We start from the raw sequence: 17,093 nt of genomic DNA, 5'->3' as shown, positions 1-17,093 counted from the left end.
GCATGTAATTATTTTTGAGATGTTGGTTGGGGAAGAAAAGAGAAAAATCTCTTTGCAGAGATGACTTCTTTTCTTCCTTTCTTCCTCCCTACCTCCTTCTCTTCCTTCCTTCCTTTCTTCTTTCCTTCCTTCCATCCATTTTTAAACAATGAGCATTTTTTAGACCTGTCGAATGAATTCATTTGAAATACAACTTCACGCATCATCACTTGCACATAAATCCTTCCCAAGTTCAATTTTTCCTACAATTTTCATTTTTTAAAATGTGCCCAAGATTAAGGAGAGTGTTTCTGCATTCATCCTATTTTTTATTTTGAGGTTTGGTAAAATTTTGCCTTCTCTTCTTTTTCAGACTAGTGGTCGAGGTTTTTCAGATTATTCTTCTTTCTATGAGCACATCTGGAGTCTTGAAGTGTTGGTATGGGATAGAGTTGCTGCAAAAATGTTTTGAAATCATTCACCCCATATGTATTTGCTCTACTAGTTCTTCTTTATGCAGAAGGAGAGAAAGTCTTATTTTCACCTCAACCCTGATCTAATCCTAATGGTATCCCTGTACCACCAATCACTCACTTATCCATCCATCTAATATGAATTATAAGTACCTACTCCATGACTCATACTTTATTAGTTGCTGGTAAATAAATGGGGGAGGGAGACATAGTTTCTGTCTTGAGGGACTTATGAGCTGGAGGGGGATGAAGATTACATATATATATATATATATATATATATATATATATATATATATATATTTTTAAATCACACCAATAATTTTTTTTTATATATTTAATGGAAGAAATGCACAGGACACCATGAAAACAGGTTGACTTAATTGGTATTGGCAAGGAAGCCTACCCTGAGAAAATTATAGCATTTTATATTATATTTTATTTTATATGTTAAATTATATGGAGAGAGAGCAGAGGAGGAGGAGGTGTATTAACCACGAAAAGAAGAGATGGAAAAGTGGAAACTAGACAGGCAACAGGTATCTCTCCTTTTTAAAATCTCAGATTAAAACAAAAACATTCTAACTTTATATCATGCATCAGTAGGAATTTATATTATATTCTGGTGGTGTAGCTTTTTAAATTTCTGGATTGTTCATAGATTATGAACAACTACTGAGAAAACTTTGTTATCTTAAGCAAATATCTCATCCTTGATATCATTGATATAAGTGGTAATCTGTAATTTTGTAGGGATGATAACTGTCTTATAACATGATTAAAATCCTAATCACTAGTAGAATTGAACAAATAAAAAAATGACTTGGGATCCACAGCACATTAGCTAAAATTTTGAAGTCTAAGAGCTCTATTGATTTAAAAATATATGTATAACTCAGTGAGTGATCGGAACTTGTTTGGTAAAACTTGACCTGAACTGGACAGTCATAGAGTGGACATTCATGTGTTTGATTGTAAGGGGCTGGTGAGGGTATCATGTAACACATGGAACTTTCATTACATTATCCTTCTAAAATCTTCAAAGTTTCCCACTCCAAAAATAAAGAAATGAATTTGGCTTCAGAATTTCCAGATATGTACTTTTATTCCTTCTGCATTCTCAATTTTTTTTTCCTTTTCTTTTTAAAAAATTTTGCATGACCTGTGTGTGCATATCCATGTACATGAGCTTTAGATGGTGAAAAGGTGCATCTTTGACAAGAACCATGGGTTTTTTTAGTTCTAATAAGAGTATGATGTGGAATAAAATATCCTAGAATGGATCTCTTTGGAAAAAGCTTGTCTCTTCATAAAACATTTTCAAGTAGACTTCTATTTATATCAATCTTTTATAGGTGGATTATTTGGTGAGATATTTGATTTCTTATATTTTTTAATTAATTGATTTTATTTTTTGACATGTAATATTTGTACATATTTATGAGGTAGAAAGTGATGTATAGATTTATGTATATTTTGGGTAATGATCAGTTATTAGCATATCTATCACCTTAAAATTTTAAGGTACTTTTTGAAGTATCTTTAAAATTCTCACTTTCTTTAACTATTCTGAGATATGCAGTAGCTTATTAACTACATTCACCCACCTTCTCTTCCATTTCCCTTTAGTCTCCCCAGTCCCTGGAAACCACTATTTTACCCTCCACTTCTTTGAGATCAATTTTTTATATTCCACATAGGAATCAGAATATGCCCCATTTGTCTTTCTGTGCTTAAATTGCCTCACTTAACAGAATGTCTTCCAAGTTCTTACATGTTGTGGCAAATGACAAAATGTCATTCTTTTATATGGCTAAATAATATTCCATTGTGTATAGATATCAGAATTTCTTCATCTATTCATCTCTTGACGTTCATTTAGGCAATTCCATAACCTGGCTGTTGTGAATAGTGTTGCAATAGACCCTGGAGTGTAGATGCCTTTGATATGCTGATTTCATCTCCTTTGAGTATATGCTCAGTAGTGAGACTGTTGGATCATTCCATAGTTCTGTTTTCAGTCTTTTGAGGACCTTTCATCCTATTTTCAATCATGGCTATTCTAAATTACATTTCTATTAAGAGCATTTGAATTAACTTTTCTCTGCATCCCCTCCAGCATTTGTTTATTACTTATTACATTTTTTATAATAATCATTCTTACTGGAATAAGGTGGTATGTCATAGTGATTTTGATTGGCATTTCCCTGATGATTAGTGATGTAGAACATTTTCATGTATCTATTGGCCATTTGCATGTCTTTTTCTTGAAAAAATATCTATTCAGACCATTTACCTGTTTTTAAATTGGTTCACTTGTTTTTGATTTTTTGTTATTGAATTGCTTGCAAATATTATCTCTCATTGATATACCATATATAGGTTGTCTCTTAACTATGTTGATTGTTTCCTGTGCAGAAGCTTTTTAATTTGATGTAATCTTATTTGTCAATTTTTCTTTTGATTCCCTGTGTTCTCTGCCCAGGTCAACCCATAAAGTGTTAACCTCATGTTGTTTCATGGTTTGGCATCTCATACTTAAATCTTTAATTAATTTGGAGTTGATATGTGTAACTGGTGAGAGATTAAGATCTAGTTTTATTCTCTTATATATCTAGTTTTCCCTTTTCTGAAGAGAGTTTTGTCCCATTATGTCATTTTTGGCTTTTATAAAAAAATCAGCTATAGATGCTTGGGTTATTTGTGAGCTCTCTATTCAGTTCCATGAGTCTGTGCGTCTGCTTTGATACCAATACCATGCTTCTTAGTTACTGTGTCTTTGTGATGTATTTTGAAATCAGATTGTTTGATACTTTCAGCTTTTTTCTTTTTGCCCAAGATTACTTTGGCCATTTGAGGTTTTTGAGATTATGTATAAATTCGTGATTTAAAAAAAATTCTGTGAAAAATGATATAGGTATTTTGATGGAGATTTCATTGAATCTGCAGATTATGTTGAATAGTATGGTGATTTTAATATTAATTCTTTCAATCCACAAACATGGGCTATTTTTCCTTTTATTTGTGTACTCTGAGTTCTTTCATTGATGTTTCTTGGTTCTCATTATAGAGATCTTTCACTTCCTTGGCTAAATTTAAATTCATAGACTTTTTATTTCTTGTTTTGTAGCTGTCGTAAATGTGAATTTTTAAAAATTTCTTTTTCAAGCTCAATGAGGAGTTGGCTTGTTGAAAAGATAGATGAAAATTGACAAACATTTAGCCAGACCAAAAAAAGAGGACTTAAATAAGTAAAAGCAGACATAAACATGAAGACACTATAATTGATACTACAGAAATATGAAGGAACATAAGGGATAGTAAGGGACAGTTAGGAACAATGATATACCAACAAATTGGATAAAATAAATGGATTTGTTCCTGGGCATATACAAATTACCAAAATTGAATCACAAAGAAAACCTGCACAAATCAATAATGAGTAACAGGATTGAATCAGTAGTAAAATGTCTCCCGTAAAATAAAAGCACAATACTGAAGGCTTCACTCCCCAATGCTGTTGAATATTTAAAGAACTGCTATTGCTTCTTCTGAAATGTTCAAAAGAAATTGAATAGAGAATTCTACCAAACCTATTCTGTGAGGCCAGCATTACCCTGATACCAAAACCAGATAAGGTCACACACCCACATAGATACACATACTCACACACACACACGCACACACACACACACACACACACACACACACACAGACATACAAGGAAAACTATAGGCAAAATCCCTGATGCAAAATTTTTCAACAAAAATACTAGAAAACCAAATTCAGAAGCACAGTACAAAGATCATTCCTCATAATTGAGTGGAATTAATCCCAGGATTGCAAGAATGTTTCAGCTTATGCAAATAAATACATGTAGAATTAAGGGTGAAACCATATGATCATTTCAACAGTGTAGAAAGAGCATTTGATAAAGTTCAACTTTCTGCCATGATAACAAAATGCTCAATAAATTAGGCACAGAGGAATGTATCTCAACATAAGAAAAGCTACGTATGACAAATCCACAACCCACATCAGACTGAAAAGTTGGAAGCTACTCCTCTGAGGTCTGGGATAAGGCAGGGATGCCCACTTTATTTCTTTTATTGAACACAGTACTGGAAGTCCTAGCCAAAGCAATTAGGCAAGAACAAAATATAAAGGGCATCCAAACTAGAAAAGAAGAAATCAAACTGTCCTTGTTTGACTGTTTTTATTCTTAAACAATTAAGTAAAATGTTCCTAGATAAAATGTTCTATTCTAGCACTACCTTCTGTTTTCTGGTCATGGAGGATTAAGTATATGAAATTATTTGATTCTCAGTAGTATTTGTATTTCCCCAGTGATCAGGAGAAATTAAAAGGATTAGGGTTAATGATAAGCTTAGGCAATAGGCATCAGAGAGGGGATGTGACAACTGTCCAGAGTCTCAGTATTGCAAGCTTGGCTTTGTGACAGAGACCTCTCCTTGCTGGAAGTGGGATGTACTGGATATTGGGAAATAGTTTTATTGACTAGAGAATGTGCCTGAGAATTTTTAAAGTGTTCCTTAGCTACAAATCTGATTTCCAGACAGGGGCTCACATGACTATATAAAATCCTCTTCTGTACCAGAAGGAATCTAGCATTCACTGAATCCAATGACTCCTTCCACACCATCATGGGATTCCTTGCAAATATGATGAGAATCCTCTATACTAAGAAAACATTCCTACAAAATTATATATATATATATATATATTAGGATTCACAGTATTGGTGAATGCAGTCCTTAGGTATCAGACTAAAAAAGATCACTGTTATAGTCCACTGGATATAATCCATTTTATACTTAGGAAAACCGAGGCCACAATATATCCTTAAGACCACACATTAAATTCATGTTAGAATCTGGCTTAAAAATCCAAAGTTAGCCCTTTCCACTTCAATGTTCTTATCAAGATGAGGCTTATTTTTGCTTAAGAGATTTATTTATTTTTGTTTGTTTTTAAAGAAAGAAAAGACTTAGCCACTCTCAGCATTTTTAAATGCTAGAAGTGCATTAGGCAGGAAAGCCCAGAGATGAGAGTTCCCCCCTAATTATCCCTGTCCCACTATCTTTTTTTCCCAGCTTCCATTTTAGTACCCTTCTAAGATCCCTCCGGACAACCTTCCTTCTCTCCTGTCTGGGGCTTGCCAGGGACGTGACATTCACTGCCTGCTGACCCTTCTCCAGTTAGTATTTTGCACTGCCGTCTCCCCCTGCCGAGCCAGAGAGCCTGGACCAGATTGGGAAGGAACACATGTGAGCAGTTGTCCTTTGTTCTTCTCTTGGCTCCTGGCTCTGGCCATGTGTTCTAGGCAGGACTTCCAATTAGGATGCCTGAAAGAAAAGAGCAGATTGGAGATGCTATGTCTTCCTCTGATGCCAGCAGGTCTGGGGGTGGCATAAAATGCTGCCCAAAACTCACTGGGAAAGACTTGCTTCCAAAGAAAGAAAATGTGGCATGTTGGCCTGCAGGTAGAGAATGGGAGAAATGGAAAGGGGAGCGGAACTGGGGCAGAATTCTGCCTATCTGATCATCCTATCCGTATCCCTATGACTAAGTTAATACATCCTAAATCCCAGTGTGATCTTTTCTTCTAATTGTTGCACATATTGAAGTTCTGCATCACTGAGTGAGCTACCAGCAGCTGATACCTTATTTTACCTTTGGCATTCTTACCAGAGACATTATATATTTTATACATGTATCTGCAGGTCAGAATAAAAGTACCATAGATGCAAGGATTTGAGGTCTGGTTCAATGCTATATCCCCAGCATCAGAACAGAATTTAATATTTAAAATATTTAACTACCTTTTCAACATGGGCAATAACCAGTCAGAAGACTACAAATAATCAGAGTGCTGGTGCGAATGTTCTTCCTAGCAGTCACTCAATCCATGTAGGCTGACTGATTCAATGAGATGTTCTGTTTACATATAAGTGATGAATACCTAGTTTGGGGTTAGTTTTTGAGAATTTGCCCTCTTAAAATAGGTCTTGGGCCATTTACATACACATTAAAATGTGTAAAGGAAAATACCAATCTGTATATGAAAAATTAATGGCCTATCCAACAATGAAAGAAATTCAAATTAAGGCAACATAACTGTTTTTTTTCTGAACGGTCAAAGACTAAAGTAAAAAATTGCTCCTTGCACTGATATATAGATATCATATGTATGTAGCTCCAAAGCCCAATTATTCTACTGGCCATTACCTCTAACCAGGAAAACAGTATAATTCACATTGATCTGTAAGTGTGTAAGTTGATAAAATATGACTGGGCAGCAAGTACATTGCAATTTGATAATGTACTCCTTGAACCTTAAATATATTTTAAGAGTACTTGGTTGAGATGGAAGCCGTGGTATTTACCTGTAACACCAGTGGCTCGGGAGGCTGAAGCACAAGGATTGCAAGTTCAAAGCCAGACTCAGCAACTTAGTGAGGCCCTGTCTCAGAAGTAAAGAAATAAAAAGGACTGGGAATGTGGTTCAGTGGTTAAGCACCCTGGCTTCAATACCCAGTACCCCTCCCGTGAAAAAAAAGTATTTGGCTGGTATTTTAGTCAGGTTTATGTCACTGAAAAACTTAGAGGAAGAAATCTATTTTGGCTCACTCTTTCAGACATTCATTCTGTGGTCAGTTGACTCCATAGCTCGGATCCACGGTGAGGCAGGACATCATGGTCTGAGGCAAGGCAAACTGCAGTGTTCATGACAACCAGAGAGCAGATAGGGCTGTGCTCACCAGGGACAAAATATAAACCCTAAAATTACATCCCCAGTGACCCACCTCCTCTAGCTACATCCTACCTGCCTACAGTTTACCACCCACTTAATCCTTTCAAGTGGAACGGATCACTAATTAAATCAGCTATCAGGAGCTAAACATTTCATCTCTGAACATTCTTGTATTGTCTCATTATGAGCTTTTGGGGGATGTCACATATCCAAACCATAACAGCTAGATAAGTGCTCCCTTAAGAGTTTATTACAAAGAAAATTTTATAATAATTTTATGAATATACAGAATACATGTGTGTGTATGTATACATATACATATACATTGACATTTATCACAAAATTATTCATAATAGTAAATAATCAGGAAGGGCTTAACTGACCAATAACAAGAGATTGTTAAAATGTATTATATTGCATTCACACAAAATTATCCTGCATAGACCTAGTAAATGTTTACAAAGTACCTGAATCGGTGAGACCTTGTACATTACAATAACACACAAATGTATCCATATACCTTTCCATAAATGTGTGTAAGAAAAATTGGACAGAATATTCTTCAATAAGGTAATAGTGGTATTTTATTTGTAATTACATGTATACACAAAAGTGCAGCAGCACAAGCCAATGTATTTGTAAAACAAGAGATGATTTATGTGTTGGCCTTTTAATTGAAAACTAAAATAACAAGCAAATTTCTTGGCCGAAACAGAGACCCTCTGATATGCACACATATTACACATACACACACACACACACACACACACACACACACACCTACTTCCGTCTTGCTCAATTTTCTACCCTAACAACTACGAGAACTGAGTGATAGATAAAAGTAGTTTTGACCTCATCTCTTTTTTTCATCTATTGTCACCTTTTCTTACCTCCTGGGAATCAAGGTGATACCCTAAGAGTGTTTTTCACAGACTCATGAGATGAACAGATCTGCAGGAGGGTCCTGTGGATATGAACTTGAAGTTGTAATAATCAAGGCTTTATCTTGGATGAGTGTCTTGCATGTTCCCATGTGGCTAGTTGGGCCCTGGTCAGACCACCACGTTCTGTATATTTTGCTGCTACAGAAAACAGAGTTGGTGTCTGTGCAAAATCCTTGACACTGATCTTTTTCCACATACATCTGGCTATACTCACCAACCTAAATAAAATAAAAGAGAACAACATCTAAGTAAAAAGCCAATAATACAACCAAGAATATTATGTAATTATAATATAACTTCTTAGAGTTGTGTTTTTAAAGATAAGCTAATATTGAAGGGGGTTGGTCAAATGTTAGGGCATAGTAAATTTAATTCTATACTGGAACTTACTATTCCAATAAACACCTTCTTTTAACCTTTTTTATTTGGCATAATTATTAAAAGATAAGTATCATTTAAGGAAATGACTACCGGTGTTTGTTCTCATGGAAAGTTTTCCTCCTTTTCAACTTCAATTTTTTGTGTCTGGAAAATAATAATATTTTAGTATAGGTAGAGAGAGAGGTCTTGGATCATTGAAAATGTTCTTTAGCGGGGGAAAGGCTTTTATAATTCAGTTAGAATTTGGAATTAGGTTTTATTTGTGCACATAAACTAGTTTTGAAAAGTAAGGCTGTAAGTAAGAAAGTAAGTCCCAGAAAACAAAATTATCTTCTAAATTTTATTTCACCATATTTGTTTTTGTATAAGCAGGACTAGATCTCAACAATACTGTTAAGTAGGTAAGGCTTTTGTTTAATTTATAAATCTCTCCTAAATCCCTTTCTTTATCCTTACTTTCTGGCTTTACCACAAAATCCCAACATGTATTCCATTTTCAATTGGTCTAGTTATATGATAATTAAAATAAATCCCTGTGGCAAGCTATTACTTACCACTTGAGATATTTCCTTAGGAGGAACATGGGGTAGGGAATCAGAAGCCTTGGATTCAAGGATCAACTCTGCTACTTACCAGCATTGCAACCACTAGTAAATAAATTGTCTTTCTGAATCTTAATTTCTCACCTTAATATGCAATTTAATGATTTCATTTTTTATATTACACAATAACTGTAGAGCATTATATAATTTAAACCCTGACCATTTGGTAAAGATTGGCCATTTGCATAGGTTGCATCATTAACTTGATCAGTGATGTAGCTAATTGGATTAATGTGGATAGCAAGTCATATAATCAAGTCCTCAAAGAATTGCTCTGAGTAGGGTAGTTAAAAGACCCCCTGGATACAACATATTTTACCTTTCTAGGTACATGTGTGTGAAAAAGTCCTTACATCTTCAGATGCAATGATTTTCTTTTACAAATGAGAAAACTGTCATCTTCAGATGCAATGATTTCCTTCTACTGTCTTTTTTTCCTTCTCTTTTGCAAATGAGAAAACTGTCTCAGTTTTCTCATTAGTAGAAGGAAATCACTGCATCTGAAGATGTAAGGACTTTTTCAGCTCTGAGTACTATGAGATTAAATGCAATGTAAAAAAGTTATCATTTATGTTGTTTTAAAATAAGATTTTTTTTCACAGATTTAATTCCCTTAATTTGGTCCTTTTGTAATGTAAAGTGAATCTGCCACTGAGATCTGGTATGTTGGCATCGTAGCTTCCCCAAATAGTCAATAACAGATAAACAGAACAGGAAAACTAAAAGGTCAGAGTGTCCTTCAGGAAGCTGGCAACCAGAAGGGTGCCAACCCTATTTCCATCACAGGCCAATCTGGAGGCTCTTTGGATGCAGTTGGCTTCACTTTACTTGTTGAGGGACTGGTACCTGTCTCCATTTCCTAAATGGGCTCCTCCCTGTCTTCCAGATTATCGTGCCTAACTTTTTTCAGCTCTATGGTATAATTGGACTTGCAGTTTCCTGAAGGTTTTCTAGTTTTTTTCCACATTTTTTTTACTGGTTCTTTATAGTTGTACATACTAGTGGAATTTGTTATGCATTTATACATGCACACAATAAACAATATAACACTCTAATTTGATCAACATCACTTTCCAGCCCTTTCCTCTCCCTCCGTCCTTCTCACACTTGGTCTCCTTCTTCTACTGATCTCCCTGTGGTTTTCATGAGATCCTCTCTCCCACCTTTATTTTCCTTTTCCTTTTCCTCTCTAGCTTCCACATATGAGATAAACATATGGCCCTTGACCTTCTGAGTTTAGTTTATTTCATTTAACATGATGGTCCCTAAATGCATCCATTTTCCTGCGCTTGACATAGTTTCATTTTTCTTTATGGCTGAATAGACTCTACCATGTAGGTACACCATATTTTCTTTATCCACTCATCTGTTGATGGACACCTACATGGGTTTCGTAGTTTGGCTGTTGTATATTGTGTTGCTATAAAGGTATGCATGAATTACTGTATTATAATGACTTTAATTTTTTAATATACCAAGGAATGGTATGTCTGGGTCTCACAGTGGTCCTATGCCTAGTCTTTTACTGATTTCCATGGTGGTTGTATTAATTTAGACTGCACATATATAGCCTGTGCCTATATATGGAGTGATGACCCTACATTTGCATCTAGAAGTTGGATAGTTTCTGTTCTATTCACTAGGTCTTTGATCCATTCTGAGTTGATTTTTTTTACAGGGTGAGAAATAACAGTCTAGTTTCATTATTCTACATGGACAACCAGGTTTCCCAGGAACATCTGTTAGAGAGGCTATCTTTTCTCCAGTGTTTGCTTTTGGCACCTTTGTCAAGGATCAGATAACTGTAGATGTGTGGGAGATTTTTGTGTGTCTTCTGTTCCATTGGTCTATATGTCTGTTTTTTTTTTTATGCCAGTACCATGAAGTTTTTGTTATTATAGTTCTGTAGTATAATTTGAAGTCAGGTATTGTGAGGCCTCTGACATTGTTTTTTTACTTAGAATTGCTTGGCTATTCTGGGTCTTTTCTTCTTCCAAATGAATTTTAGGACTGTTCTTGTTCCTGATTCTTTGAAGAATGTCATTGGTATTTTGTTGGAGATTGCATTAAATCTGTATATTGCTTTGGGTAGTATGGCCATTTAAACAATATTATTCTTTCTATTCATGAACACGGAAGGTATTTTTATTTTCTGAGGTCATTTCAATTTATTTCTTCAAGGTTCTATAGTTTTCTTTGTAGACATCTTCCACCTCCTTGGTTAGATTTATTCCTAGGTATTTTTTGAGATTATTGTGAATGGAATTATTTTCTTGATTACTTTCTCAGCAGATTAATTGTTGGCATATAGGGAAGCTATTGATTTTCATATGTTGGTTTTTTTAACCTACTACTTTGTCAAATTTATTAGCACTAGCAATATTGTAGTGGGATTTTTGGACCTTCTAGGTATAGTATCACCATCTGCAAACAATGAGCTGACTTTTTTCTTTCCTCTTTTCATCCCTTTTGTTTCCTAATTGCTCTGGCTAGAATTTCTACCACTATTAAATAAGAATGGAGAGAGTGGACATCCTTGTCTTGTCCCAGATTTTAAAGGAAATACTTTCAAGTGTTCCCATTTATTATGAGATTTGTCATATACAGCTCTTATGATGTTGAGGCGGAACTAACTTGGTTTCTTCAAAGTTTTTATCACGAATGGGTGCTGAAACTTGTCAAAGGCCTTCTTTGCATATATTGAGATGATTAAATGATTTTTGTCCTTAATTCTACCTGTGTGATGTATTACATTTATTGATTTGTGAATGTTAAATCATATTTGCATGTCTGGAATAAAACCAACTTGATCATGATGTACAATTTTATTAATATGTTGTTGAACATGATTTGCTAGTATCTTATTAAGTATTTTTGCATCTAAGTTCATCAGGGATATTGACCTTTAGTTTTCTTTCCTTACTGTGCCCTTATCTGGTTTTGTTATGAGAATGACACTGACTATATAGAAAAACTTAAAAAGTATTCCCTCTATTTCATGGAATAGTTTGGGGAATCTTGACATTAGTCCTTCTTTAAATGTCTGGCAGAATTAAGCTGAGAATCAATCTGGTCTTGGTTTTTTCTTGGTTGGAAGTATTTTTATTATTGTTTCAATATCATTACAAATTATTGGTTTGTTCAGATTTTTTTATGTCCTCTTGATTTGTGTTTGACAGATAATATTTATCTAAATGAATCATTCTTTTTCTAGGTTTCTAAATTTATTGGAGTATAAGCTTTCAAAATAGTCTCTAATGATCAGCTGGATAATGTGGTGATTTTCCCTTTTCCATCTCTAATTTTATTAATTTGGGTCTTCTTTTTTCTTTTGATTACTTTGGCTAAGGGTTATAAATCTTGTTTATCTTTTCAAAAAAGCATCTCTTTGTTTCATTGACCCTTTGTAATTTTTTTTTTTGTTATCAAGTTCATGAATTTTGGTTTTGATCTTAATTATTTCCTTTCTTCTTCTGCTTTTAGAATTGGTTTGTTCTTCTTTTTCCAGGGACTTGAGCTGTATTAATTGTTTATTTGAAATCTTCCTGATTTTTGTATGTAGGGACTCAAAACTATAAACTCTTCTTTTAGAACTGCCTTCATAGTGTCCCCGAGGTTCTGGTATGTTCTATCCCTATTCTCATTTGAGCCTAAGAATTTTTTTTAATTTCTTCCTTGCTTTATTCTATCATCCACTATCATTTAAAAGTGTATTATTGTTCAATCCCCATGTTTTTATGTACTTTCCGTAGGGTTTTATCTTGTTAAATAATTTTGTTCCATTATTATTTGATAAAATGTGAGGAATTATGTCATTTTTTATTTGTTAAGAGTTACTTCATAGCCAAAAATATGGTCTATTTTTTGAGAAGTTTCCATGAGTCACTGAGAGTAAAGTGTATTCAGTTTTTGTTGGAGTAAATATTCTGTAGATGCCTGTTAAGTCCATTTTATTTATAATATTTTTTTCAAGTCCAAAGAGTCTCTACTGAGATTCTGTGTGGACAACCTATTTAATGGCAAGTGAGGTGAGTTGAAGTCATCCACTATTATTGTACTGGGGTCTCTCTGAGGTTTCATTTTGAGTATTATATATTTTATGTAAGATTTGTGCTTACATTTGGGTCATAAATATTTATTATTGTTACATCTCCTTGCTGGATTATTCCCTTTACCAATATGAAGTGACTTTCTTTTTCTCTTTTGGTTAATTTTGATTTGAAGTCTGCTTGGTCAGATATGAGAATAGCTACTCCTGCTTATTTTCAGGCTCCATTCTCATGTGTATCAATTTTCATCCTTCCACTTCTAGCCTGTAGTTGTCTTTGCCTCAAAGATGCATTTCTTGCAAAAAATAAATGTTTGGGTCTTTTTAAAATCTGTTCTGCCAGCTGAAGACTTTTCTGTTATAACACAACCCCACTGGGTACCTGGAATTTCCAGTGCTACAATGCAGTGAAACAGGGCAGCTGTAAGATAGATCAGGAAAATATGCCAAACAAATGTTTCTAGGGACAGATGAACATTCCATAAAAACTGTCCTCATGGACCCTTCTGGTAAATGGCATGATTAGGATGGGTGACTAAGCCATTCTATAAAATAGGGAGCTGGATGGGGAGCTAAAGTTTATTGAGCACTATGTTTCAAGCACTCTCCTGTATTTCATATGTATCAATTGATGTCATCTTTTCAAAATCATACCATACTGTTAGCACCATACTCATCAACAGATAATGCAACTGAGTCAGAGAGAGATAAAGAATGCTGATCAAAGTCCCACTTATGCAGGAAGCCTCCTCTGAACACAGACATGAACCAAAGGACAAGTTTAACTGTGTCAGGTGTTATGATATGCTGGGCTGTACACAGTATTCTTACCACCAGCTGTACTCCTTTGTGAACCATAGCACACTTAACATCATTAAATACCAGCACAGAGGATACCTCACTCCTCCATAGCAGGCATTTAATGTTTTAGATTTCATCCAGCTCCTATAATCTAGAATGACCATTTCAAGTTAACTTTATACTGAGGGGGGAAAGGATAATAAAGGATGATTGATTCTTCTTTATGCTCTTTGGTTTTAAATTTTAATGGGTTCTAATATATTTTGGTAGTTCAACAATTTGTGTGTGTGTGTGTGTGTGTGTGTGTGTGTATGTGTGTGTGTGAGAGAGAGAGAAAGAGAGAGAGAGGGAGAGAGAGAGAGAGAGAGAGAGAGAGAGAGAGGAGAGAGGAGAGAGAGTGTATAAGGAGGTGTGGATGCAAGCATATGACATAGATTATGAGGTTATTTAAGGGGAAAATACACTTGAAAACATACAAAGACCAAACAGAATAAATAGATTTCCAAGAATGTCTTAGAAGTTTTCCAGTTATATTCAGACTGCTATTTATTGCAGAAAAGTAGAGCAATCTTGAATTATATTCAGCACATCTAAGTAGAGTAGAGGTTGACTGACACTTAAAACTTAATTACAACAGTATTTTATGCTGTGGAGAATGATGTCAATATAGCTTATAGCAGATATGTTTGAATGAGATTTCATCCTTAGGGCAACAATAGTTAACTTTTCTAAATGAAAAGTTAATCAAGTTCAATATGGAACATATTTTAATTCTCTAAAGTATTGTTTCAAGTTTTACCTAAAAATAAAGCTTTTTGGGAAGTTGCTTTTTTGCATACTAATCTATTTTCATCTTGTTAAGAATTAGTCTGTAAGTTTAGAACAGAAAAGAACCTTACCAGAAGCTGTTTTATGTTGATGCAGTTGGAGGTGAGTCTGTGGGACCACTGTCTGTCATTTCATGATGCTGATTTGTTCTGTTTTCATTAATTAACTGCAGAGGGCACTAGTCACATGGAATGCATTTCCTTTAATGCCACAATATAGCATCTTGGACAGGCTGTTGCCTGCGGCTTACCTCAGCAGATGGTCTACATTTCTGGCATTTCCAACTTTCTGTGGTCTCCATTGCAGATTCAGAATCACTCTCACAGCTTCATACACTGTATTCTCAGGGTCTACTCACAAGAACTTTGATTCTGCTCTATATTGCCTGACCTCTTAGACTTTCCTTTGAGATTTTAGTGGAAGCATCCATGACCCTACAACTATTGCCTTCAGCACACCTGTAAAAACAGCATAATGTAGATAACACCAATGTCTGCCACCTACAGGAAGAATAGACAGGTTCTTTTGAAACACAACTGCAGCAGCTTCTGAGTCCCTGGGAAGCTGAGCACTGTGAAACAAATTCTGGGGAAACAATTTTCTAGTTGCCCTTGGGCTAGGAGGTTGTTTAGGGCCTCTCTTCTTAAAACAATCTTTCAAGTGAGTTTACAACTTTACACTTTTGTGCCTGTGAAGGGTGAGGTCTGTCAAATCCCTGAGATGTCCTTAAGACATTCTTATTTTCCTGGTGCAAAGTACTTGGCTTCTTTTCAATGGTATGAAACTCTTCAGCAACCACATCTTTCTTGACCTCATCATTAAACATATTTCTTTCCTGGCCAAACTGAAAGTTTTAAAAATCTTTCTGCTCTTCTCTTTGCTCCCAATTAAATCTGATCAAAAGCAACCAGAAATACCCATGACACACCCTGAATGTTGTACTACTTTGAAATTTCCTCTGCCAGGTTACTTAGTCCATCCCATTTAAATTCCACCTCACACAAAGTCTCAGGGTGTGAATCAAATGGAGACTTTAATTTTTTTTTCCAAAATGTAGAAAAATAGCCACTAGTCCAATTCTGAATACAGTCTTTATTCCCATATAAAGCCTCATGAGCATAGACTTGACTCTCTACATTCCTATCAGCATTCTGGTCTTCTGAGCACCCACCAGTATCACCCATTAATTTTCCTTACAACAGCCTAAGGTTCCTTTTTTCTGCATCTCCAGCTTTTTCTAAACTCCCCCCACAAACCAGTCCCAAAGGTGTCTAAACTACATTATCAGTCATAGTCACAGCAAGAATTCTACTCCTCCGTATCAATTTTTTGTGTGTGTTATTCAGGTCTCCATTGCTATGACAGTATGCCCAACAGAAACAATTTAAAATGAGGAGATATTTATTGTGGCTTACAGTTTCAGAGGTTTCAACTCAATCATTTGACTTCATCACCATGAACCTGAGTTTAAGTAGAACATCATGATGGGGAGCATCATGTGACAGAGCAGAGCTGCTCACCTGATGGAGGCCGAGAGAGACACAGAGAGGGGGATAGCTAGTCAGTGATGTCCAGGGACAAAACAAACCCTCTGACCCACTTCCTCTGACAAGGCACACCTCCTAATGTTCCACCGTCAGCTATGGACCAAGCCTTTCGTACATGATCTTTAGAGGATGTCTAAGATCCAAATGTTAAGAATCACCAACTGCTTTCCACGGACAGTGCTGATAATCTTGGTTGTGTCTTTGTTTCCTATGTCTCATCTTAGGTTTCTAAGCATTCTGTACTCCTATTCTCTAATTTTATCTTTAGTCTACTAACAGAAGTATCCTTCTAAAATGGCAAAGTTGAAGATGTCCCTGCACTTGAAAGTTTAATATTAGAGCATCACTAATGCAGGAATGGAGTGCAGGGTCTGGAGGTGTGATGTCTGGGTTCCTGTCAGGGAACTGCCACTTACTATATAACTTTAAGCAGGTTGCTTCTCTGTTTAACTCTTGCTTCTGTTAGTTGAAGTTTATGATGAAGCTTTCCTCATAAAGAGGCCACCAGGAATAAGTGAATTGATGTAAAGCACATGGACCCTCAAGAAATAAGCAGATAAATCTTGGCTTGTCTTTAATAATAATTATAATATTGGAAAGAAATGTTTGTTATGCTTACTATTTGGAGAATAGGAGTCTTTATGTTCTGTCCATGTTTACTATTAGAACTTTGTCTCATGCCTACCTGTCTCTATAGGTCAGGATTTTTCAGAGT

This window comes from Callospermophilus lateralis, chromosome 9 (genome assembly GCF_048772815.1).
Source record: "Callospermophilus lateralis isolate mCalLat2 chromosome 9, mCalLat2.hap1, whole genome shotgun sequence".
In the NCBI taxonomy this organism is placed as follows: domain Eukaryota; kingdom Metazoa; phylum Chordata; class Mammalia; order Rodentia; family Sciuridae; genus Callospermophilus; species Callospermophilus lateralis.
Note: the sequence above shows the minus strand (reverse complement) of the source record.